The sequence below is a fragment of the Maniola hyperantus genome, chromosome 14 (assembly GCF_902806685.2).
Source record: "Maniola hyperantus chromosome 14, iAphHyp1.2, whole genome shotgun sequence".
Lineage (NCBI taxonomy): Eukaryota > Metazoa > Arthropoda > Insecta > Lepidoptera > Nymphalidae > Maniola > Maniola hyperantus.
The window spans coordinates 12,206,741-12,227,195 of record NC_048549.1 but is presented as its reverse complement, the minus strand read 5'-3'; the positions used below and the strand labels follow the sequence as shown (position 1 = coordinate 12,227,195).

Here is a 20,455-nt window from a genome sequence, read left to right as displayed (position 1 = left end):
CTATGTTTACTGTACGCCCCCAATATCGCCCTGAATATATTGTTCATGTCTCCTTGCGTCATTTCGCGTAATTGAATTCTGATTTCGCTCCATATGGTGCTCTCGTTGTTTCCCTCCAGGTACACGTATTCCTCTTCGAGTCTCGGCAGTTTTTTCACCTTAATCGTCGCTTCCGCCTCCCACACCTGTCTCTGATCGATCAGCGTCAACACTATTCTGAATCTCAGCCCTTTATAGTTGACCTTGAGCCATTACTCTATTATAACTAAGTTGCATTGGTGCTAAATAAACATTTTAGGACCAATGAGTCGGTGCCATTTTGCTTGTTCAATGGCCCTGTCCTTACGAAGTAATATATAAGTCAATGGATAGCCGAGCCCGATAGGTGAGATCTTAGTGAAGCGCAAACTTGTCAATGGCGGAAAAAAGGAGGAATCGCACAACCGACGACAGGTCTATCTCGCTGGTCGGATCAACTTCCGTGGGTCTTCGACCGCAGCCAAGGATTTCGTAGTTTGCGAGTGTGCGCGCCTCTGACCTTGGCCACTATCCGACGTTCGGGTGGCCATGGCTTCCTTGTTGCCAATCGCAGCTGATATTTGCCGTTTCACGTTTCGAGTCATCATCATTATCAATTAATAGACTACAGTACGCGGCCGAAAATAATGTACATCGGCCTTTAGAATGACATTTCGGCTTTGTAGAGCGTTGTTTCTGTCACTCATGACGTTTTGTCGGTCCAATGACAGGGACAACGCTCTACAAATCTGCTATTACCTTCTAAAGGTCAATGTATATTACTTTCGGCCGCGTACTGTACACTGCTGGACATAGGTCTCTTGCAGGGACTTCCACACGCCACGATCTTGCGGCGCCTGAATCCAGCGGCTCGTTTTATGTCGTCTGTCCGTCTTCAGCGCTTTCTGGTGCGAGTTCACCGTTCCAGCATCTTGAGACCCTAACTATCGGTTTTTCGAACTATGTACCCTGTCCATTGCCACTTCAACATCCCAACCCGCTAGGCTATGTCGGTTTCTCTCGTTCTCCTACAGGTGTATAAATACTGGTATAAGTATTATTATTTTACCGGTATTAATAATGTTCTCCAGGTAACGTTAATGGATGAATGGGTACCTATCGTTATTTTTATCGTTTACTTGATAAGTACTTTGGTAGCGTAACAAAAAAGATACCGGTAGGTATTTTGGTCCCCGATTGAAACGTTATAAATATAAATATAAATGTCTGATATCAGTACCCGTAGTACAAGATTTTACGTCTCACCAAACGAAACCAAATTCGAGAGTCGAAATACTTCCGCGTTACAGTAAACTGGATCTTAAACGCCTTGTTTTAAAGCTCAAGTTTGTCTACACTTCTACAGCCAGCGCTCCAAGCGGAAACATTGTGAAATTAAAATCAGTGGCATTGAATATTTGACTTCAATTCAAGGCTGTTTAGGTCCATTTTACTGTAACGCGGAAGTATTTCGACTCTCGAATTTGGTTTCGTTTGGTGAGACGTAAAATCTTGTACTACGGGTACTGAACTCATCTGTTAGTAGGAGTATGCCCGACTAACCGACTTAAAACCGTCCAAGGTCCTTTTTCAATGGACCTCTGTCTGCTGCTGAAAAAGGTTCCCGGACGGGTTCGAAACTACCGATATTATGTCGTACCGTTATTGAACCGTCCGACATTTGTATTATAGGTATTTGCAAAAAACAAAAATCATGGACACCCCGACATGATAGCGCGAACGCGGCCCCTTCGATAAACCCCGAATTATTTATCGTATTATTATAACGCAAATACACAAGTATACACACATCTATGTATATGTGTGGGTACTGGTTATATATTACGTGTAAATAGTCGACAAGGTTTTCCGTTCCCACTAGGTAGTTCAATACCATCTTTGTTTGAAAAGGGTCAACCGATGCCGATGTCTAGGTAACCGTTTGTATTATAATTTTTCCCCGAACTCATACATATTTCTGTTGCGAATATGCTAGAATAATAGGTATGTGGTTAATTTATGTACATATTTCCTAATATGGTTACAAATATATTTTACCTATTAGCCTATTACCTACACATACATATTTATTCCTATTAGGGCTGGTGTAGAGCGGTGTGGAGTGAGGAAACTCTCGATATGATCCGGCTGGTCGAAAAATCCAAAAACCGTGAATTTGTGGTTATATCACAAAAAAATTAAAATTTTAATTATTATTTTTTAATTGAATTTTTATTTTCAACTTACTAAAGTAAGATTACTATACAAGTGGTTTATCATATGAAAGGGATTTATCTGTCAATTCCAAAACAGATTTTTATTTAGTTTTAGGCATAATAGTTTTTGATCAATCGTGCAAAATGTCAGAAAAATACGACTTTAGTACGGAACCCTCAATGCGCGAGTCAGACTCGCACTTGTGCAGTTTTTTTTATTAGATGATAGGTTAGCCCTTGACTGCGATAAACTTATCGGTTATCAGTTATCACACTCGTTATCGGTTTTTACACGGGATCTTCTCGGAACGCCAAATTGCTGGGAATCGAACCCGGGACCTCCCACTTATACCTCAGCGCTCAGTATTGCCAATTTTATTATCTCTTCCTAAAAAAACATACAAAGAGCTTTTGACTGTTGAATAAAAAATGATTTTTTAAGTGCGTATAAAATTTTCAAGAGTGTGAAGTAGGTGTCATGTAGAGATTATGGACGAAAATTTTCGCTGCTTTCAAATCATTTTCATTTGGCGATATTATTATTTTCATTCAGTGCTTTCACGGATGATTTTTTACGGAATATTGGGTTAGTCTATTTTCGCACTTAAAATCGTTTGCTAGGAATCATGATCAAGATCAATATCTCACAGGTTGTTTTTTGGAAATTTAAAAAGTCAAGCGGTTTTGTAAATATTCAAACTGTGTAAGATTTTGCCTCGTGATTTTTAGGGTTCCGTTGTAAACAAGGAACCCTTATATTTTCGCCATGTCCGTTCGTCTGTCCGTCCGTCCTTCCTCGGCTAATCTCTGAGACTATTAGTGCTAGAAATCTGTAATTTGGCATGGGTATAAATATTTATCACGCCGACAAAGTGGTGAAATAAAATTGTAATAAATATTTTTTTTAAGGTCTCCCCTACATGTAAAGTGGGGATGATTTTTTTTTTTCTCGTCTACCCCATAGTGTGGAGTATCGTTGAATAGGTCTTTTAAAAATACTGTGGGTGTGGGAACATCATTTTTAGGGATCCGTACCTCAAAAGGAAAAACGGAACCCATGCTGCTCGTCACAAGCATTTGGCGGCTCCATTAGACTGCCTCATCACTTATCACCAGGTGAGATCGCAGTCAAGGGCAAACTTCTAATCCTCTTCAGAGTCACTCCGCGTCCATCTTAAGGACGCGCTTCACGCTTGTGACGAACAACAAAGAGCAAGCATCAGCAAACACCACAGATGGCTTGCCTGCCAATCTGAACGCTCCACAGCGTTGGCGTTTGCAATACGCAAACACCACTGCACACGCTTTCTGCTCGTCACAAGCGTTTGGCGGCTCCATTAGACTGCCTCATCACTTATCACCAGCCGAGATCGCAGTCAAGGGCTGACTTCTAATCGATAAAAAAGGAAGGAATGTTAGTATAATATATTTGTTCGATTTCGCAAAGTCATACCAATAAATTGTTAGATAATGGTGGAAATGTTGCCACAGGACTAACAAGCCGTGGCGGCGGCGAGTCTACGCGTTTATCATGCTAATAGACTATAGACACGGTAATGTTATCTATGCAGTATTCCAACTTCATACAAACGGGCGAAACGCGAGCTATACCTACGCGCCTCGATCTCGCGGTGCGCTCGCGGTGCAGCCAGTCGCGACTGTGCCGCAGTGACGAACGGACGGTGTTTTGTTTTTTTAATAACCGCGCGATTTTTTCACTAAAAATAAGTTCAAGTACATATTTAATATGACAAGTACATATTTAAACACGAAGTAGGCAAATGACAAGTACATATTTAAACACAAAGTAAGCAAATGTAATTAAAATGCCGGAGGCGGGCAGCCCTATCGCATGTTTTTTTTTATTTATTTATTTTATTCGTTATAGGCGCACGCTTGACCACGATCACACCTGATGGAAAGTGATGATATGGCCTAAGATGGGACGCGTTTGCCTAGAAGGTGCCTATTCACTCTTGTTTTAAAGATACCCGGATTATTATTATTATTATTATAATTGACAGGAAACACTGATCTAGGAAGCATGTTTACGTACCGCGCTGCTGTAGGTACCTATTTATTTCAAAGATACGACCGAGTTACAATACTGTATAGATAACATTACCGTGCTATAGACCAGCTATAGACTATAGAGGGTTAGTCGCTATGAGTCTAGAAATCTCAAGGACGCGGAAGTCTTAGGCGCAACGCACACAGTGCAGTGAAGCCGAGCTGCGGTGTCTTTCTTGATAACAGCTTAAACTAAGCTTTTTCTATCATACATTATTATGTACTTTGGCACAAAAATAGTCTCTGCTTTTGGCATAAACACCGCTTACCCTGTTGAAATAGCTCAATGTTCATTTTTAGGGTTCAGAACCCTCGGCGCGCGAGTCTGACTCGCACTTGGCCGGTTTTCCATTGCCGTCCCGTCGGACTATGAGGGTGAAGGAATAGAGAGTGCGCGTGTGTTTGTGCACACACTTGTGCACTATATCTCCCGCATAATATGGCTATAGTCTCCATTGAGATTTGGTCGGGAGCAACACATTTGCCGTTAAAGACAAGAATATTCTGCTTAATGTTTTGTAGAATTTAATGTACATTGAAGTCCTTTATGTTGCTGTAATCTTCAAATTTCGAAGGGCACCTCAACACGGCTATGTTGTATATAAATGGGTTAATTAGTACAAAAATTGTATTAATTAATTTCCCTTTTTGGTGTTAACTCCTAATTGCCTAAAATTACAAGTCCGTGTGCCGACGACCGCTTCCGGCTACGTGTTCATGAGTCAGGCACGGGAGAGTGTGATAAAGAGTTATTATGTAGGTACCTGCTAGGCAACCTGCCTGGTGAGTCTGCCAATCCATACTGGGCCAGTGTGGCAGACTATGGCCTAAACCCTTCTCATTCTGAGAGGAGACCCGTACTCAGTAGTGGACCGGCGATAGGTTGATCATGATGATGATGATGTAAGTACCTAAATACTGTACCGCCCGAAGATTTACGGTACTGATACGAAAGACGGTAGTAGGCGGTCAGACGTCACTCCTATTCAGGGAGCCCGAGGTTCGATCCCGGGCAGCACCTGGAACTTTTCGAAGTTATGTGCGTTTTAAGCAATTAAATATCACTTTCTTCACCGGAGAAGAAAACCTGCGTGCCTGAGACTTCTCGATAATGTTCTCAAAGGTGTGGAAGTCTGCCAATATACATTTAACCAGCGTGGTGGACATAGACAAACCCTTCTCATTCTGAGAGGAGATCATGGGTTGATCATGATTTGTTAAAAGCACAGGTTAGAAAGGATCATATCTGCCATATGCAACATGTGAATCACGATAGCTTTAAGCTAGCAAGCATGTGGAATCCAGTGGTAGAACAATGCAAACCAGGACAGCATCGTACGACATCCAAAGTTAATAGTGACGTGCTCGTGAAGTTCCAGCGCAAAGAACAACAAACTGAGTATTTAGGCAGTACCTAAATACTACCACAGTACTGCCCATGACCAGAGGCGTCTCTAGCCCTTGTGGCGCCCGTGTGCAACCAGTACCCTGGCGCCCTCTAGTCTAGTAGGGTCAAAATGGAATACTAACAGTTATATTTTCAAACGGAAATTCGGATGCAAATGGTGCAATTTTAAATGATGATTTTAAATGATGACGGCGTCGGCCATAACACGAGCGCAGGGTCTTTGAGAGCGCCGGCATCGACGCATCTTTGGAGGTGTCGCATTAGAGAGCGCTCGGCGCCCCCTTAGACCCGGCGCCCGTGTGCGCCGCACACCCTGCACCATAGGTAAAGACGCCTCTGCCCATGACAGCTCGAATTACATCTCTCACAGCAGTCCCGTCGTGATCACGACTCGTGCACAAAGAGTAGCTACCTATAATAATATCTCGTGCAACTGGCTCGAAATATCGACGAATTAAATCATCAAATTAATCGTGGTATGTGCCCGTTATCTATAAGAATTCAATACTATTGAAAACGTAAGAATCAAAGTGCAATCATGTAAACAATAGATAAATAATACAAAAAAGCAGGCGAAATGGCACTGATTTTATAAAATACAGCGTTCATTCATAAAGTACTTTAGTTGTACGTTACGTATCTACCTACCAGTAATTCACGCGAGTGCATCGTGGGATTTCGCGATAAAAATTGCAGCTTTTATAAACAATGAATCGTAGAAATAGGCTTTAGGCCTTGATTGCATCAGCTACTTTTTGTTGAGAAACTTTTTGTCTTGCCGTTTCATTTTTAACATCAATTTCTTTATTTGAAGTCTGTGTTGTAGATAGTTTTCTTTCCTGTATTTTTAACTGATGCTCGCGACTACGTTCGAGTGATCGACAGATCGGAAGGATCTGGGAAACTACCGCATTCTTATCCCAAAAAAACTCCTACCATTATATGAATAATTTGAAGAAGGAATATGTTGCTGAGAGACATTGAAAACGTTACAGTAACTAGCCTAAACTAATAACTGTACAAATCATGCCCGCGTTGAATGATGTCCAAAATACCTACATAAAATTGAGAAATCTGTTACAGTTAAAGTTTCTGTCTTCAGAGCTATGATAAGGAGAGAGCTATGCTTGGAGTTTCTCTACGTGATCAAGTCAGAAATGAAGAGATCCGTAGGAGAACCAAAGTAACCGACATTGTTCAACGGGTTGCGAAACTGAAGTGGCAATGGGCAGGGCACATAATTCGGAAAACCAAGAGACGTTGGGGTCCCAAGAATGGTGTCCTCGCATCCGAAAGCGCAGTGTTGGAAGACTAGGTGGACAGATGACATCAAGCGAGTCGCAGAGAGCCGCTGCATGACGGCGGCATGGCCGTGTCGTGTGAAAGTCCTTACAAGAAACCTATGTCCCGCTGTGGACGTCTATCGGTCCAGTACGGTGATGATCTATATTATGAGATGAATAGGTACCAACGTTGTATTAAGACTTGTCGTTAGTGTGGCCTCTCTCTAAGTAGGTGAATTGTTAGCGACGAGGGTGCGTGAGCGCCTCGACGCCATTGTGACGTCACATCCGCCCGCCATTCACAAACGTTTCATTCATAAGATTGCGCTCGCGCCTACGTAAAGTAAACGTTACTACAAAGTAGTAAATAGATAACAATTCTATCATAGATCTCTATACTCTTACGTATTATAGGTACTTTGTAGTAAAATAGTATGACGTGGACACCACGATATTTTTTCAAACTAGGCAGGTACATAGCTCAATTTTTTTTAATGTATGTAGAATGTAGGTAGATACATATGTTTAATCATAATTCACAGTTTATAGCGCTCGGGGATAATTTAACTATTTATCAATGAAACAATTTTTAGAATAGGATCATTAGTTCCGCAGATTACACTCTACATCCAAAACTTAAAAACCTTACCTTTATTATACAGATATCTTACACCCGGCTGTACTCACGTGTTTAGTCGACGTCGAAACTAGTCTGAGCTGTGCGTTGATAGATCAGTCAGTCAGTCAGTCAGTCACCTTCTCCTTTTATATATACAGATATCTTACACCCGGCTGTACTCACGTGTTTAGTCGACGTCGAAACTAGTCTGAGCTGTGCGTTGATAGATCAGTCAGTCAGTCAGTCAGTCAGTCACCTTCTCCTTTTATATATACAGATATCTTACACCCGGCTGTACTCACGTGTTTAGTCGACGTCGAAACTAGTCTGAGCTGTGCGTTGATAGATCAGTCAGTCAGTCAGTCAGTCAGTCAGTCACCTTCTCCTTTTATATATACAGATATCTTACACCCGGCTGTACTCACGTGTTTAGTCGACGTCGAAACTAGTCGGTAGTTTCGACGCGACGTGTGCGCGAACTGACTTCTTGAAAAAGGACCCCGGATGGGTTCGAAACTAGTCGGGCTAACGTCGACTAAACACGTGAGTGCAGCCGGGTGTATGATATGTATAATATGGAAATCACTCACGATAGTTTAAACGCTAAAACTTACCTTTATTATTACTTGAATGATATTGATAACAAAATTCGACTGTTTTCTTGATGATATTTAGGCACTTATATTTTTTTGAAGACATTATTATGATAATGTTACCTACCTCACTCGTATGTAACTTATTGTGCCTACTTTGTTTGACTAAGCAAGTAAGTTCAAAGTTTAAAATGATAATTATGAAACTTTATGAAAATGAAACTAGCTGATGCCCGCGACTTCGTCCGCGTGGAATTAGGTTTTTAAAAATCCCGTGGGAACTCTTTGATTTATCCGGAATAAAAAGTAGCCTTTGTCACTCTCCAGGTCTTTATCTATACCCATGCAAAAATCACGTCAATCCGTTGCACCGTTGCGACGTTAGAAGGACAAACCAACAAACAAACACACTTTCGCATTTATAATAAGGGTACTGATTTACTAGACAATTGAGATTTTGCATATTGGCGTATTGGTTCTCTCTGTAACGTATACCTACCCTAAGTAAGTACCTAAGAAAGGATTTTGGATTTATCCAAAACCTAAATTCATGCGAAATCAATGGGAAAAGCTAGCTAGTTTTAGAGTAAGCTAGATGATACCCGCGACTTTGTGGGCGTGGATTTAGGTTTTTTTGAAAATCCCGAATAAAAAGTAGCCTATGTTCTTCCCCGGGATGCAAGTTAACTCTGTACCAAATTTCATCAAAATTGATTGAACTGTTGGGCCGTGAAAAGCTAGCAGACAGACACACTTTCGCATTTGTAATATTAAGTATTGATAACGTAACGTACATATATAAGTATTGAACGAAAAATAAACTAAATAGGTAGTGTGATTAGCTATCTTATCATACGTACTGCGTAGACCGTACTAGGTAAGTATGTACTTACGTACCTAGAACCTAAGTACCTACCTACTTAACAATGAATGTTGTATTACGTAATTGTTAGTAGAAATAATAATTACTATGTTATTAGTATTACATAATTAGATAATTCGTATAACTACTCTTATAAAATAAAACAGGTCTGTTAACTATAATAAGATTGAGAATGGTTAAGCCATAGTCTATCACGCTGTCCAAGTGCGGGTTGACAAACTGCATACACCTTTGCGAATATTATGGAGAACTCTCAGGCACGCAGATTTTCTGACGACGTTTTCCTTCACCGTTAAAGCAAGTGATATTTAATTTCTTAAAACGCACATAATTCCCAAAAGTTAGAGGTGCGTGCCCGGGATCGAACCGACCTCCGATTAGAAGGCGGACGTCCTAACCACTAGGCTATCACAGGTAAGACAAATAACCGCTTACAATTATTTTGAAACTCCAAGTATCTTTTATACTAAACTTACTGTTTAGGTACCTACCCATAACGTGAGATATCTAATAACTTTATATAAATAAAAGATATCTCATTAATTAGATGAATAACACATAATAATTGATTAAACAGACGCGCAAAATAAAACAGGTTCACAATAATAATAATAGTTGTCGTGCCGGAATTTCCGAAAATGTCGGATGACTGAATAAGCTCGCTGATAGTGATACGTCGCGACATTGAGACGATGTATTTAGATATGGAGAAGCAATCCTCTTACGTCAGGCGTCAAAGAAGCGACTTACCTAGCAGCTAAAGGACTTACTGGACATAGGCCATTTGGGTTCAGCAAATGCCGTCTCCGAATTGCAACAAGTTCCTTTTATGTTTGTTTATAAGAAAGCCACCAAAACTGCAAGCAAATGGCAAGATGGCTAATTAAGCCTATGCGTAAGCATTACATCTAGATTACAAATTCTACATAATATAATTTTCAAAATTCAAAATAAATAAATTAATTATTAATTAATTGGAACTAACACACATTTTGAACAAAATATCTACGCTTTTACTCATGTTATATTGCAGTAAGGTGTTCAACTGATTATGATTTAAAAAAGGGGCCAGTTGTATATAAGTCGGATAAGGTTTCGTAACAGTTAACGTAATTTTGACCACCAAAAAAAGCAAACTGGGCAGTGTTCCTATTTTATACTTTCATGATCAAGGCCAGCTACAATGCTTCAAACTCAACAAACTCTGACTTATGCAATCCATTTAGAAAGTAAGAAAATCAATTTATTCAATGGTAGTGTCACAAACAAACACTTAACAATACAATTGACTTAATAATATCTTTATCCGTGATACTACCCGAAATTGATGTACAGCTCAGCTTTCTGCTGCTGATTTTTTAATAGTTAGCATAGCATTTAATGGTAACCGCAACGTCACCATAACTTTAACCACCTGATATGCATCTGGCCTTAAGTAAAATCAGCCCCCCAATTGTGTAAGAATAACCATTTCATGGCTATCGCAATCGTCAAGAATTCTGCCCTTTGATTGGCTGTGAAAAAATGTAAACAGCGAATCAACCAATCAAAGGGCAAAATTTCTTGACGATTGCGATAGCCATGAAATGGTTATTCTTACACAATTGGGGGGCAGATCCTGCGCTTGGTTTAACAAAAGCACCACTGGAGCACCAGTCAGCATTTGGGAATTTTGCGGGACATTGCACGCTCTAGTATTTATGACATCTCTGCACCTCGAATGTTCACATTGACCTTGCCGCCATTCACCGATATTCGTGCCAGCGTGTCAGCTGATAACCCGATCCGGGGTCGAAAGCATACAGATAACCAAATAATATTATACATACATTCAGGAAAAAGTTTGGACTTAATTAGGACAAACACAGACTGATACCATCCATTTAAGAATCGTATGCAATGCATGAATGAATTCATCATCACCATCATGATCAACCCATCACCGGCCGACAGAGCACAGGTCTCCTCTCAGAGTGAGAAAGGTTTTTGGCCATAGTCTACCACGCTGGCCAAGTGCGGATTGGCAGACTTCACACACCTTTGAGAACATTATGGAGAACTCTCAGGCATGCAGGTTTCCTCACGATGTTTTCCTTCACCGTTAAAGCAAGTGATATTTTAATTACTTAAAAACGCACATAACTCCGAAAAGTTAGAGGTGAAGGAAAAAGCTCCCTATGAACATCCATACTTCCATACTAATAATATTATAAATGCGAAAGTGTGTATGTCTATCTGCTAGCTTTTCACGGTCTAACAGTTAAACCAATCTTGATGAAAATTGGTACAGAGTTAACTTACATCCCGGTGAAGGACATAGGCTACTTTTATTTATAGGAAAATCATAGAGTTCCCACGGGATTTTTAAAAAAGTCCTAAGTCCACGCGGAAGAAGTTGCGGGGGGAAGAAGTCATCATCATCAACCGATAGTTGTCCACTGCTGGACATAGGTCTCTTGCAGGGACTTCCACACGCCACTGTCTTGCGCCGCCTGAATCCATTGGCTCCCTGCGACTCGTCTGATGTCGTCCGTCCACCTAGTGGGGTGTCTTCCAAGGCTGCGTCTTCCGGTGCGAGGTCGCCACTCCAGCACCTAGTAATAATATATGTCAACATTATATAGCTATTTGATATGTTAAGTGTATAGATATGTTAGTTATCACATGTTGAAGGCGAGAGAGGTGTCGAGGAGTCCGCCCGTATCTCAAGATAAGTGAGAGCAATTCGATGTTAAACGTAAAACAGGCCTTCACTCGTAATTCACGAGTAAAGTGCGCGATCCCATGAACTTGTTCCTTTGTTGGAGATTTTTAGAGTTCCTTAGGAAGATACCTTAGGTTCCAAGATAGGAAACGGTGCCAGCTAAGATAAAACCGCGCTTAACTGAACGTGGAATGAGTATATCCACTATCGCTATCTCAGTATCCATATTATAAAGGCGAAATGTGTTTATTAGTTTGTTGGTTTATTAGTTTGTTCTTCAATCACGTCGCAACGGAGCAACGGATTGACGTGATTTTTTACATGGCCATTCAAATTGCATAAGGGAATAAGATTCATCCATGTAGACTTTTTCATCTCATTTCACTCAATAAGTGATATAATCGCAAATCTTTAGGGGTATATTTAGGGGGGTGGATTAGGGATGTTGATCTGTCATACCCCTTCCAAATTAGTTCGCTTTTACGCACCATCAATCACAAGGTGAGATTACAGTCAAGGCCATAGGCTCTTTATCAAATTTCGTGTAGGCTTTACTGCTTTGACTTCGGAAAACGAAATTCGGATCTAATGAGCAACTTCCGATACAAATAGTACTACAGCTACTTCGGATCGCGAATTATCGGATTCGGATCTTAAGCAGTACCTAAGGAAGGAGCCTAACTTTGACTGACTGACTGACTGACTGACTGACTAACTGATCTATCAACGCACAGTTCAAACTACTGGACGGATCGGGCTGAAATTTGGCATGCAGATAGCTATTATGACGTAGGCACCCCCCAAATTCAACCCCTAAAGGGGTGAAGTAGGGTTTTGAAATTTGTATAAACATACCAGAAGTGAAGTTAAATATTAACCACGACACACAGCGGCTTATCGAGAGTTTCGCCTTTCATAATAACCTTACTGCAATATTAACTTGATTAGGGCACAATTGCTACTGAAACCACTCAATCAGAACGGCGACCTAAACGCAAAAGCATTTAATAGTCGAATGAGTCTGTATTTGAACACAGACTTACTTACAGCCTTAAGAATCATCAAACTCTCGCTTTTTAACCGACTTCAAAAAAAGGAGGAGGTTCTCAATTCGTCGGAATCTTTTTTTATTTTTTTTATTTTTTTTTTATGTATGTTCCCCGATTACTCGAAAACGCCTAGACCGATTTTGAAAATTCTTTTTTTGTTTGAAAGGGTATACTTCAAAGTTGGTCCCATTTCAATTTGGTGAAGATCTGATAAACATCTTCGAAGATAGATATGGAACTCCTCAACGGATAAGAGTAAATTGCTCGCGATCAGTGTAATAGCTTAGTAAACAGTAGACTTTTAACCAGTCATAGCATAATTCCATGGGGCCACTAAAAATTGTGAAATAAAATTTTTTTACAAAAAAAATAAACTGGCACCGGCACCAAAAAGTATTATTATGGAACTATATTAACTCTTGTATACATAATATATTCGGTAATAAATTAAATTATTTTTCAATTTTTTTTTTTTTTTTTTTTTTTTTTGCAATGCATTTTTTTTATTTTTTTTATTTTTGTTTTAGTGTTTGTGTAACGAAGTCGGTTTTTATTTTTTTTGTAAAAAAAATTTATATTACAATCGATTCAAGATGGTGATGCAACACATCACGTGACTTCTGTCAGAGATAATTAATTATTATAAGTGCGCTAACATTTGTGTAGTCCACGCGGACCAAGTCGCGAGCATAAGCTAGTTATGTAATAAAATTCCGAAACTATTATCAGTTTCATACAATACCTGAATTGAATACTGAATACAATATAACATATTGTAACCTAAATACATATTACTAGTGACACAATTAATAAAATAGGTACATTCGTCTGTAACACTGACCTCGTTTCTCTCGTTTAACATATTATAATTATGTCAATAGCATACCTGTTGCTAAGTAATGTATTGGTTATATAAACGTTTATAGTAATAATAAAATTTAAACTATCGACATAATATGTTATACCTACCTACAAATTAAATATTGAAACAGGTGTATGTAGAATAGTAAATTTGGAGGTACCAAGTCAGTCTACTCTCAATAAATCAATATAAGCGCCATCCAGTATCTACCTAGCAGGTTTAAATATTTGATGTCTTTTATAATTTTGTGAGTAATTTTTATAATCACTATTTTCTTTTCTTTTGTAGCAATATTGCGATCGCTAGAGATCTCTGGAGTCTGGACGGCAGTGGAAGGAGTCAGTCCACACGAGTAGCGCATAGGCACATTCCTACTGTACGAGAAGCCAAAGATTAACTGATGAAATAGCGCAGTTACGACAGCAAAAGGCCGTTCGTTGTCGCATTTGTAGTTGCCGCCTTTTGAAACGGAAGTCTCGTAATCTGTTGCGGGCAAGCCATCTTGATTCGATTGTATAAATGCGGCTGGTTGATGGTTTTTAAGCTCCCCCCGGTGACGCTGTAGCGGCCAGTAGGGCCTACGCAGCATAGTCAATCCGAAACAAAAGTTTTTAAGCTAGCCTCGTTCCGACTCGAGATGTAACGACTTTACAAATGCTTTTGATTGAGTGGTTTCAATAGCAATTATTGTGCCCTAATCAAGCGTGGAACTAATTTATATAAGTCCCGCAAATTGCTAATACGCGTGGCCGCCATTTTAGTGACGTCAGCACTAGCCTGAAGTTTCGAGCTGATGGTACGTATATTTTTATTTCGGATGACGTCAAAATGACGTAATTTCGATGTTAATGAGACATGGCCCCAGCGCAATAGCAATTTGCGGGACTTATACAAGACATATACTTTTTGTAACTGTGTGTACTTGTTTGTTGTTTTGTTTGACGACCTCCCTGGCGCAGTGGTGAGCGCTGTGGTCTTAATAGTGGGAGGTCCCGGGTTCGATTCCTGGCAGGGGTTTGGAATTTTATAATTTCTAAATTTCTGGTCTGGTCTGGTGGGAGGCTTCGGCCGTGGCTAGTTACCACCCTACCGGCAAAGCCGTGCCGCCAAGCGATTTAGCGTTCCGGTACGATGCCGTGTAGAAACCAAAGGGGTATGGGTTTAATAAAAAACTGCCATACCCCTTCCAGGTTAGCCCGCTATCATCTTAGACTGCATCATCACTTACCACCAGGTGAGATTGCAGTCAAGGGCTAACTTGTATCTGAATAAAAAAAAAATACTTAGTGACCATAGACCATTTACTAGTGGCGCCCCCAGAGCAAGTTTCTTATATTTCTGGTCTATAAATACATTATTTTTTATTTGAATTTGTTTAATGATAAAAACGACGTTACATTGCAGCATATTCTGTTGCTAGTTTGAGTTGCTTAAAGTTTCAATGATAAAAGCGATACGACATTATCATTAATGATATGACATTGTAACAGCTGTTGCTATAGGCGCTGTAATCTCGAGGAATTCGTGACGCGGCGAGATCAATGGGTCAGTGTTACAGTGCGAGTCTATTATTATTATATTACTATCTACTATTTTCGCAAGTGGAATTTTCTTCATCATCATCATCGCGTGCCTTCTTCGAAACGAAGTTTGGAGGTCATCATACGAAAAGCTTCTCTATTTAAAGACGCCTCTTTTAACTTTGGGTTATATCGCCAACCATTTGCGTCTTTGGCGACCTGGAGCCCTTTTGCCCTCAATTCTTCCTACCAAAACTAATCTCGGAAATGAGAATTGGTCTCCTCTTTGTAAATGCCCAAAGAAAGCGATCTTCCTTCGCATGATAGTGGACATGAGTTCTCTCTCAAAAGGTCTTTGTTATAAAGAAAACCCACATGGATAATCTCAGATTCCTAGATCCAGCGCTTGACGAGATTTCACAATGATAACTTACATCCTGGAGAAGGACAAAGGATATATTTTCATCTAACATTTCCCACAGAATTAAAAAAAATGTAAATCTAGGTTGACGAAATTGCTGTCATCAGGTAGTTGCAAACACAATCGTTATTAGCTGATACCCGCGACTTCGTCCGCGTGGATTTAGGGTTTTAAAATCCCATGGGAACTCTTTGATTTTCCGGGATAAAAAGTAGCCTATGTCACTCTTTAGGTCTTAAACTATAGGTACCCATGCAAAAAATCATGTCGATCCGTTGCTCCGTTGCGACGTGATTGAAGGACAAACATTTTCGCATTTATAATTGGGGTACTGACTACTGATTTATTTTCGCTAGTGGAATTTTCTTACCCTCCAATGTTTTTAATATGTACCCTATCCGCGTAAAGAAGTAATAACGCTCTCTCTGTTATCCTATACAAATGATAGAATTTTTTTTAGTGGGCGTTAACAATTTTGAGTCACCAACCAATCACTGCCCGATTTCCTATACAATAGGTTTTTTTTATTTATTTATTTATTAGGCTAACTTTCGGCTACTTACATTAAAAATTCTTATTCTGAACATATAACTTACTAAATGTAGTCGCCATTTACAAGGTAACACAACATTTACAAAAATATGTTACAAAATAAAAATACATTACATTAATAAGTCGATGAGACAAAAAAAATCATGAAAGAAGTGTATCTAATAATAATAACTATGACTTATAAAATAAACTATCTAAGTATAGTGAGTGCAGTGTGTTAATAAAACTGTTTGAGAATGGCAGATAAGACTCAAGATATACATATAGGATTTGTGAAAGGCACCCAGCCATAATCAGAAATCAGAATTCACGCCGCGGCGTCCGTCACACATACGTAATTATTGTAACATGTTAATAACCCATTGTTTGTTTGTTTGTCATAAATCGTCGACGTGCGCAATTAGCCGGCGCTAGGTGTTCCCACGCGTATTCGTATTTATAATGGGCCGTATTCCACGCGCGTCTAAGTCTACTGGGACCTTGTGGGACTGACCACAAAAAAAGAATATTTGTCATAAGTTGTCATCCATACTAATATTATAAATGTGAAAGTGTGTCTGTCTGTCTGTCTGCTAGTTTTTCACGGTCCGTACGATTAACCGATTTCAATGAAATTAAGTACAGAGATAGCTTGCATCCTGGGGAAGAACATAGGCTACTTTTGATCCCGGAATATCAAATAGTTCCCACGGGATTTTATAAATCTAAATTGACTCAGACGAAGTCGCGGGCATCATCTAGTATTGTATAAATTGTTAACATTTCGCTTTGTTATTGTAACAAACAAGCTGATGCCCGCGACTTCGTCCGCGAAGATTTCGGTTTTTAAAAATTCCGTGGGAACTCGTTGATTTTCCGGGATAAAAAGTAACCTTTGCCACTCTCCAGATCTTTAAGTCATGTGCAAAAATCACATCGATCCATTGCTCCGTTGTGGCGTGATTGAAGGACAAACCAACAAACGAATACACTTTCGCATTCATAATATCGGTAGTGATGTCATATATACTGTCATTCTTTTAACAGCTCGTTAACGACGGAGGTGAATTGTTCATTTGTACCTATTTCATAGATAAATAAGCTTTTTCGCCGTAAACTACTTAATATTAAAAGAAAAAATGGGTGCTTACCTGCTATCTATTCATCCTCGAACAGTCTCCGCTCTATAGAGCAAATTGAGTAGGTTTACGTAAAACATTTATAAAAAAAATCGCAGTTAAATAAATAAAGTTCCTATTATTTTGCTGACGTTACCGTATCACGATTTCATTCAGTAATCACACCAACCAATCATACGTCGTTACGTCCTAAGATTTATAAACTCAAATCCATACTTCCATACTAATAATTATAAATGCGTAAGTGTGTCTGTCTGTCTGTCTGCTAGCTTTTCGCGGCCCAACCGTTCAACCGATTTTGATGAAATTTGGTAGAGAGCTAGTTTATATCCCGGGAAAGGACATATGGTACTTTTTATCCCCGAAAATTAAAGAGTTCCCACGGGATTTTTAAAAACCTAAATCCACGCGGACGAAGTCGCGGGCATCATCTAACAGGCTATATTTTATTTTCAAATATGTAAATTAAATATCCCTACGAAAATTGTAATAAGCTACCCGTGCGAAGCCGGGGTGGGTCGCTAGTCAATAATAATTTATGAATGAAAGAGAATAGATGATTATTATTTGTAAAAACATAATAATATGTATTTTCTAGGTTACACATACAGAAGAGGGAATCAGCTTTATCACACACTTAAAAGATAAGATAAAAACTACTCGTATGCAGCGTTCGGTATTTTCGACTGAGTAGACATCGGCGCCGTGGCTTAGTTGGTTAAAGCGCCTGTCTAGTAAACAGGAGATCACGAGTTCGAATCTCGTCGGGGCCTTCAGTTGTTAATATTTTTGGTTTTTAATTTCTTTTTTTTCTGAAAACCTTTTAATTTTGTATATTCAAAACTGTAATTTTTAATTTTAAATGTATTTTTTTAGTTCGAATATTTTTTTTATTGCATGGGTTTTTCTCGTATCACATAAGAAGTAGTTTTTGTGCGATGTGTAATTTTTATTTAAAAAATTTTGGTTGGCTAGTCTTAGTTGTATATAATGTGTTTTTTGTTATTTAGTAATTATTTAATTTTTTTAATTAATGTGGATCATGATTAATTTTAATTAAAAAATTATCTCAAACATTTCTAAAAAATTTGCAACGGAAGCCTTAAAAAAATAGAAATATCCTTATTCATCTCATTTGTATAAAATCTTTATACAAAGATGACTATCAAAGAACTTACAACACAATTATCACATCACGTAATTCACGTATGAAACAACGTGTAAGTACTTAATATTATAATTTATTTACTCTAGCTTTGAATATTAAACAGCAGAACTTATCATTTTATCAGTAAAACAGCCCAATTATGAGGCCTTTTAAATCTTTTCGGAAGACGGAGCGTAAAAATTAAAACTGACAAACAATCCACCCTCGGTATGTTTGAAAACAATAAAACGGACTTCTTAAACCGCTAATGAGGAAAGTTCCTTCCTCTTTGGCTTTTGGGGTTCCGTACTTTTTCCGTGGGATATCTGTCGCTGTGACAATGTTTTGTGCGTGATCGAATATATTATATACGTTTATAAAATTTTGAAGATGATTTGTTTCTTTCTTTTTACTTCTTTTATTTTGTATTGTCTGTGGTCGGTGATGAGTCTGATGACGCACTATAGAGAGGCTTATATACAACAACCATACATACTCGTAGCTATGGATGATTGGTTCAGTAAAAACATATTAAAATCTTTTAGTTTAAATAATAATGTGATATTCTATGTGCTTACCTTATTTATCTATCTTGTTTAAACTTTTTTGTTGCTTTGAATACAAAGAACAAGGAAACATTTAAAAACGAATGATGACTTTATTACTCAATTGACCTCCTTCAGGCAATCCAGTCTTAAGAACTTACTCATCCCTCATTTTGTAGGGGATTTACGATGGTTTTCAAACCTATAGTTCTAATGTTACATAGGACTTTCTCGCTTTCCTGAAACTTAATTTCTCATAGCACGTTTATCTACCAACCTAAATCATAAATTATCGAAGTGTAGATAATATAATTATTTAATTTTTATTTAAACCTCCCGCTAAAATTTAAGGTTAAAAAGAATTTAACGGAACCCTCTAAACATTATAATTCCAATTCGTAAGTATCCTATAATCTTTATTTATTATTATAATTAAAAATGATTATGTAAATTTATAAACGCTCGGGCAGGTTCGGATGTTCCACCCAGACACCCAGAGCTGTGGGTGTAGTGGTGAACTTGACCAGTCGGGTGAACTTTACAATCTATTTAGATTTCCTTTACAGATTATGAGTAAGTGTACGCTTATTAAATATTCTGTTTATTTTTAATATCGTCCGCCGTTTTGGGGCATGTGTCTGTTTGAATATTTCGTTTTTAGGGTTCCGTAGCCAAATGGCAAAAAACAGAACCCTTATAAATTCGTCATGTCTGTCCGTCCGTATGTCACAGCCACTTTTTTCCGAAACTATAAGATCTATACCTACTGTTGAAATTTGGTAAGTAGGTAGATGTATTCTGTGAACCGCATTAACATTTATATTTAGGTTTGTAATATCATTTTTTTCTAAACTGAATAGTTTGCGCGAGAGACACTTCCAAAGTGATCTAAAATAAGAGAATGATAAAACTAAAAAAATATATGATGTACATTACCATGCAAACTTCCACCGAAAATTGGTTTGAACGAGATCTAGTAAGTAGTTTTTGATTTATCGTGCAAAATGTCGATAAAATACGATTGTAGTACGGAACCCTCAGTGCGCGAGTCTGATTCGCATTTGGCCGGTTTTATTAATTTATTTAACAGGAGTTTGTTCGTAGTGAGTGACTCCTGGACACAAGGAAATACTCCTCCAAACAAAAGAAACCTATAGTACGCAACAGTACCCGTAGTACAAGATTTTACGTCTCACCAAACGAAACCAAATTCGAGAGTCGAAATACTTCCGCGTTACAGTAAACTGGATCTTAAACGCCTTGTTTTAAAGCTCAAGTTTGTCTACACTTCTACAGCAAGCGCTCCAAGCGGAAACATTGCGAAATTAAAATCAGTGGCATTGAATATTTGACTTCAATTCAAGGCTGTTTAGGTCCATTTTACTGTAACGCGGAAGTATTTCGACTCTCGAATTTGGTTTCGTTTGGTGAGACGTAAAATCTTGTA

The 20,455-nt window shown here is 38.7% G+C and overlaps 1 protein-coding gene and 1 non-coding gene across 2 annotated transcripts in view; both read left to right on the top strand.

Annotated features, from left to right (window-relative positions):
- The window catches only part of LOC117988425 (tRNA dimethylallyltransferase), a 251,610-nt gene that overhangs the window by 138,681 nt on the left and 92,474 nt on the right, over nt 1–20,455 (top strand). The window lies entirely within an intron of this gene.
- Nucleotides 18,016–18,089, top strand: TRNAT-AGU (transfer RNA threonine (anticodon AGU)). Its single transcript has one exon. It is a non-coding gene; the product is annotated as a tRNA-Thr (tRNA).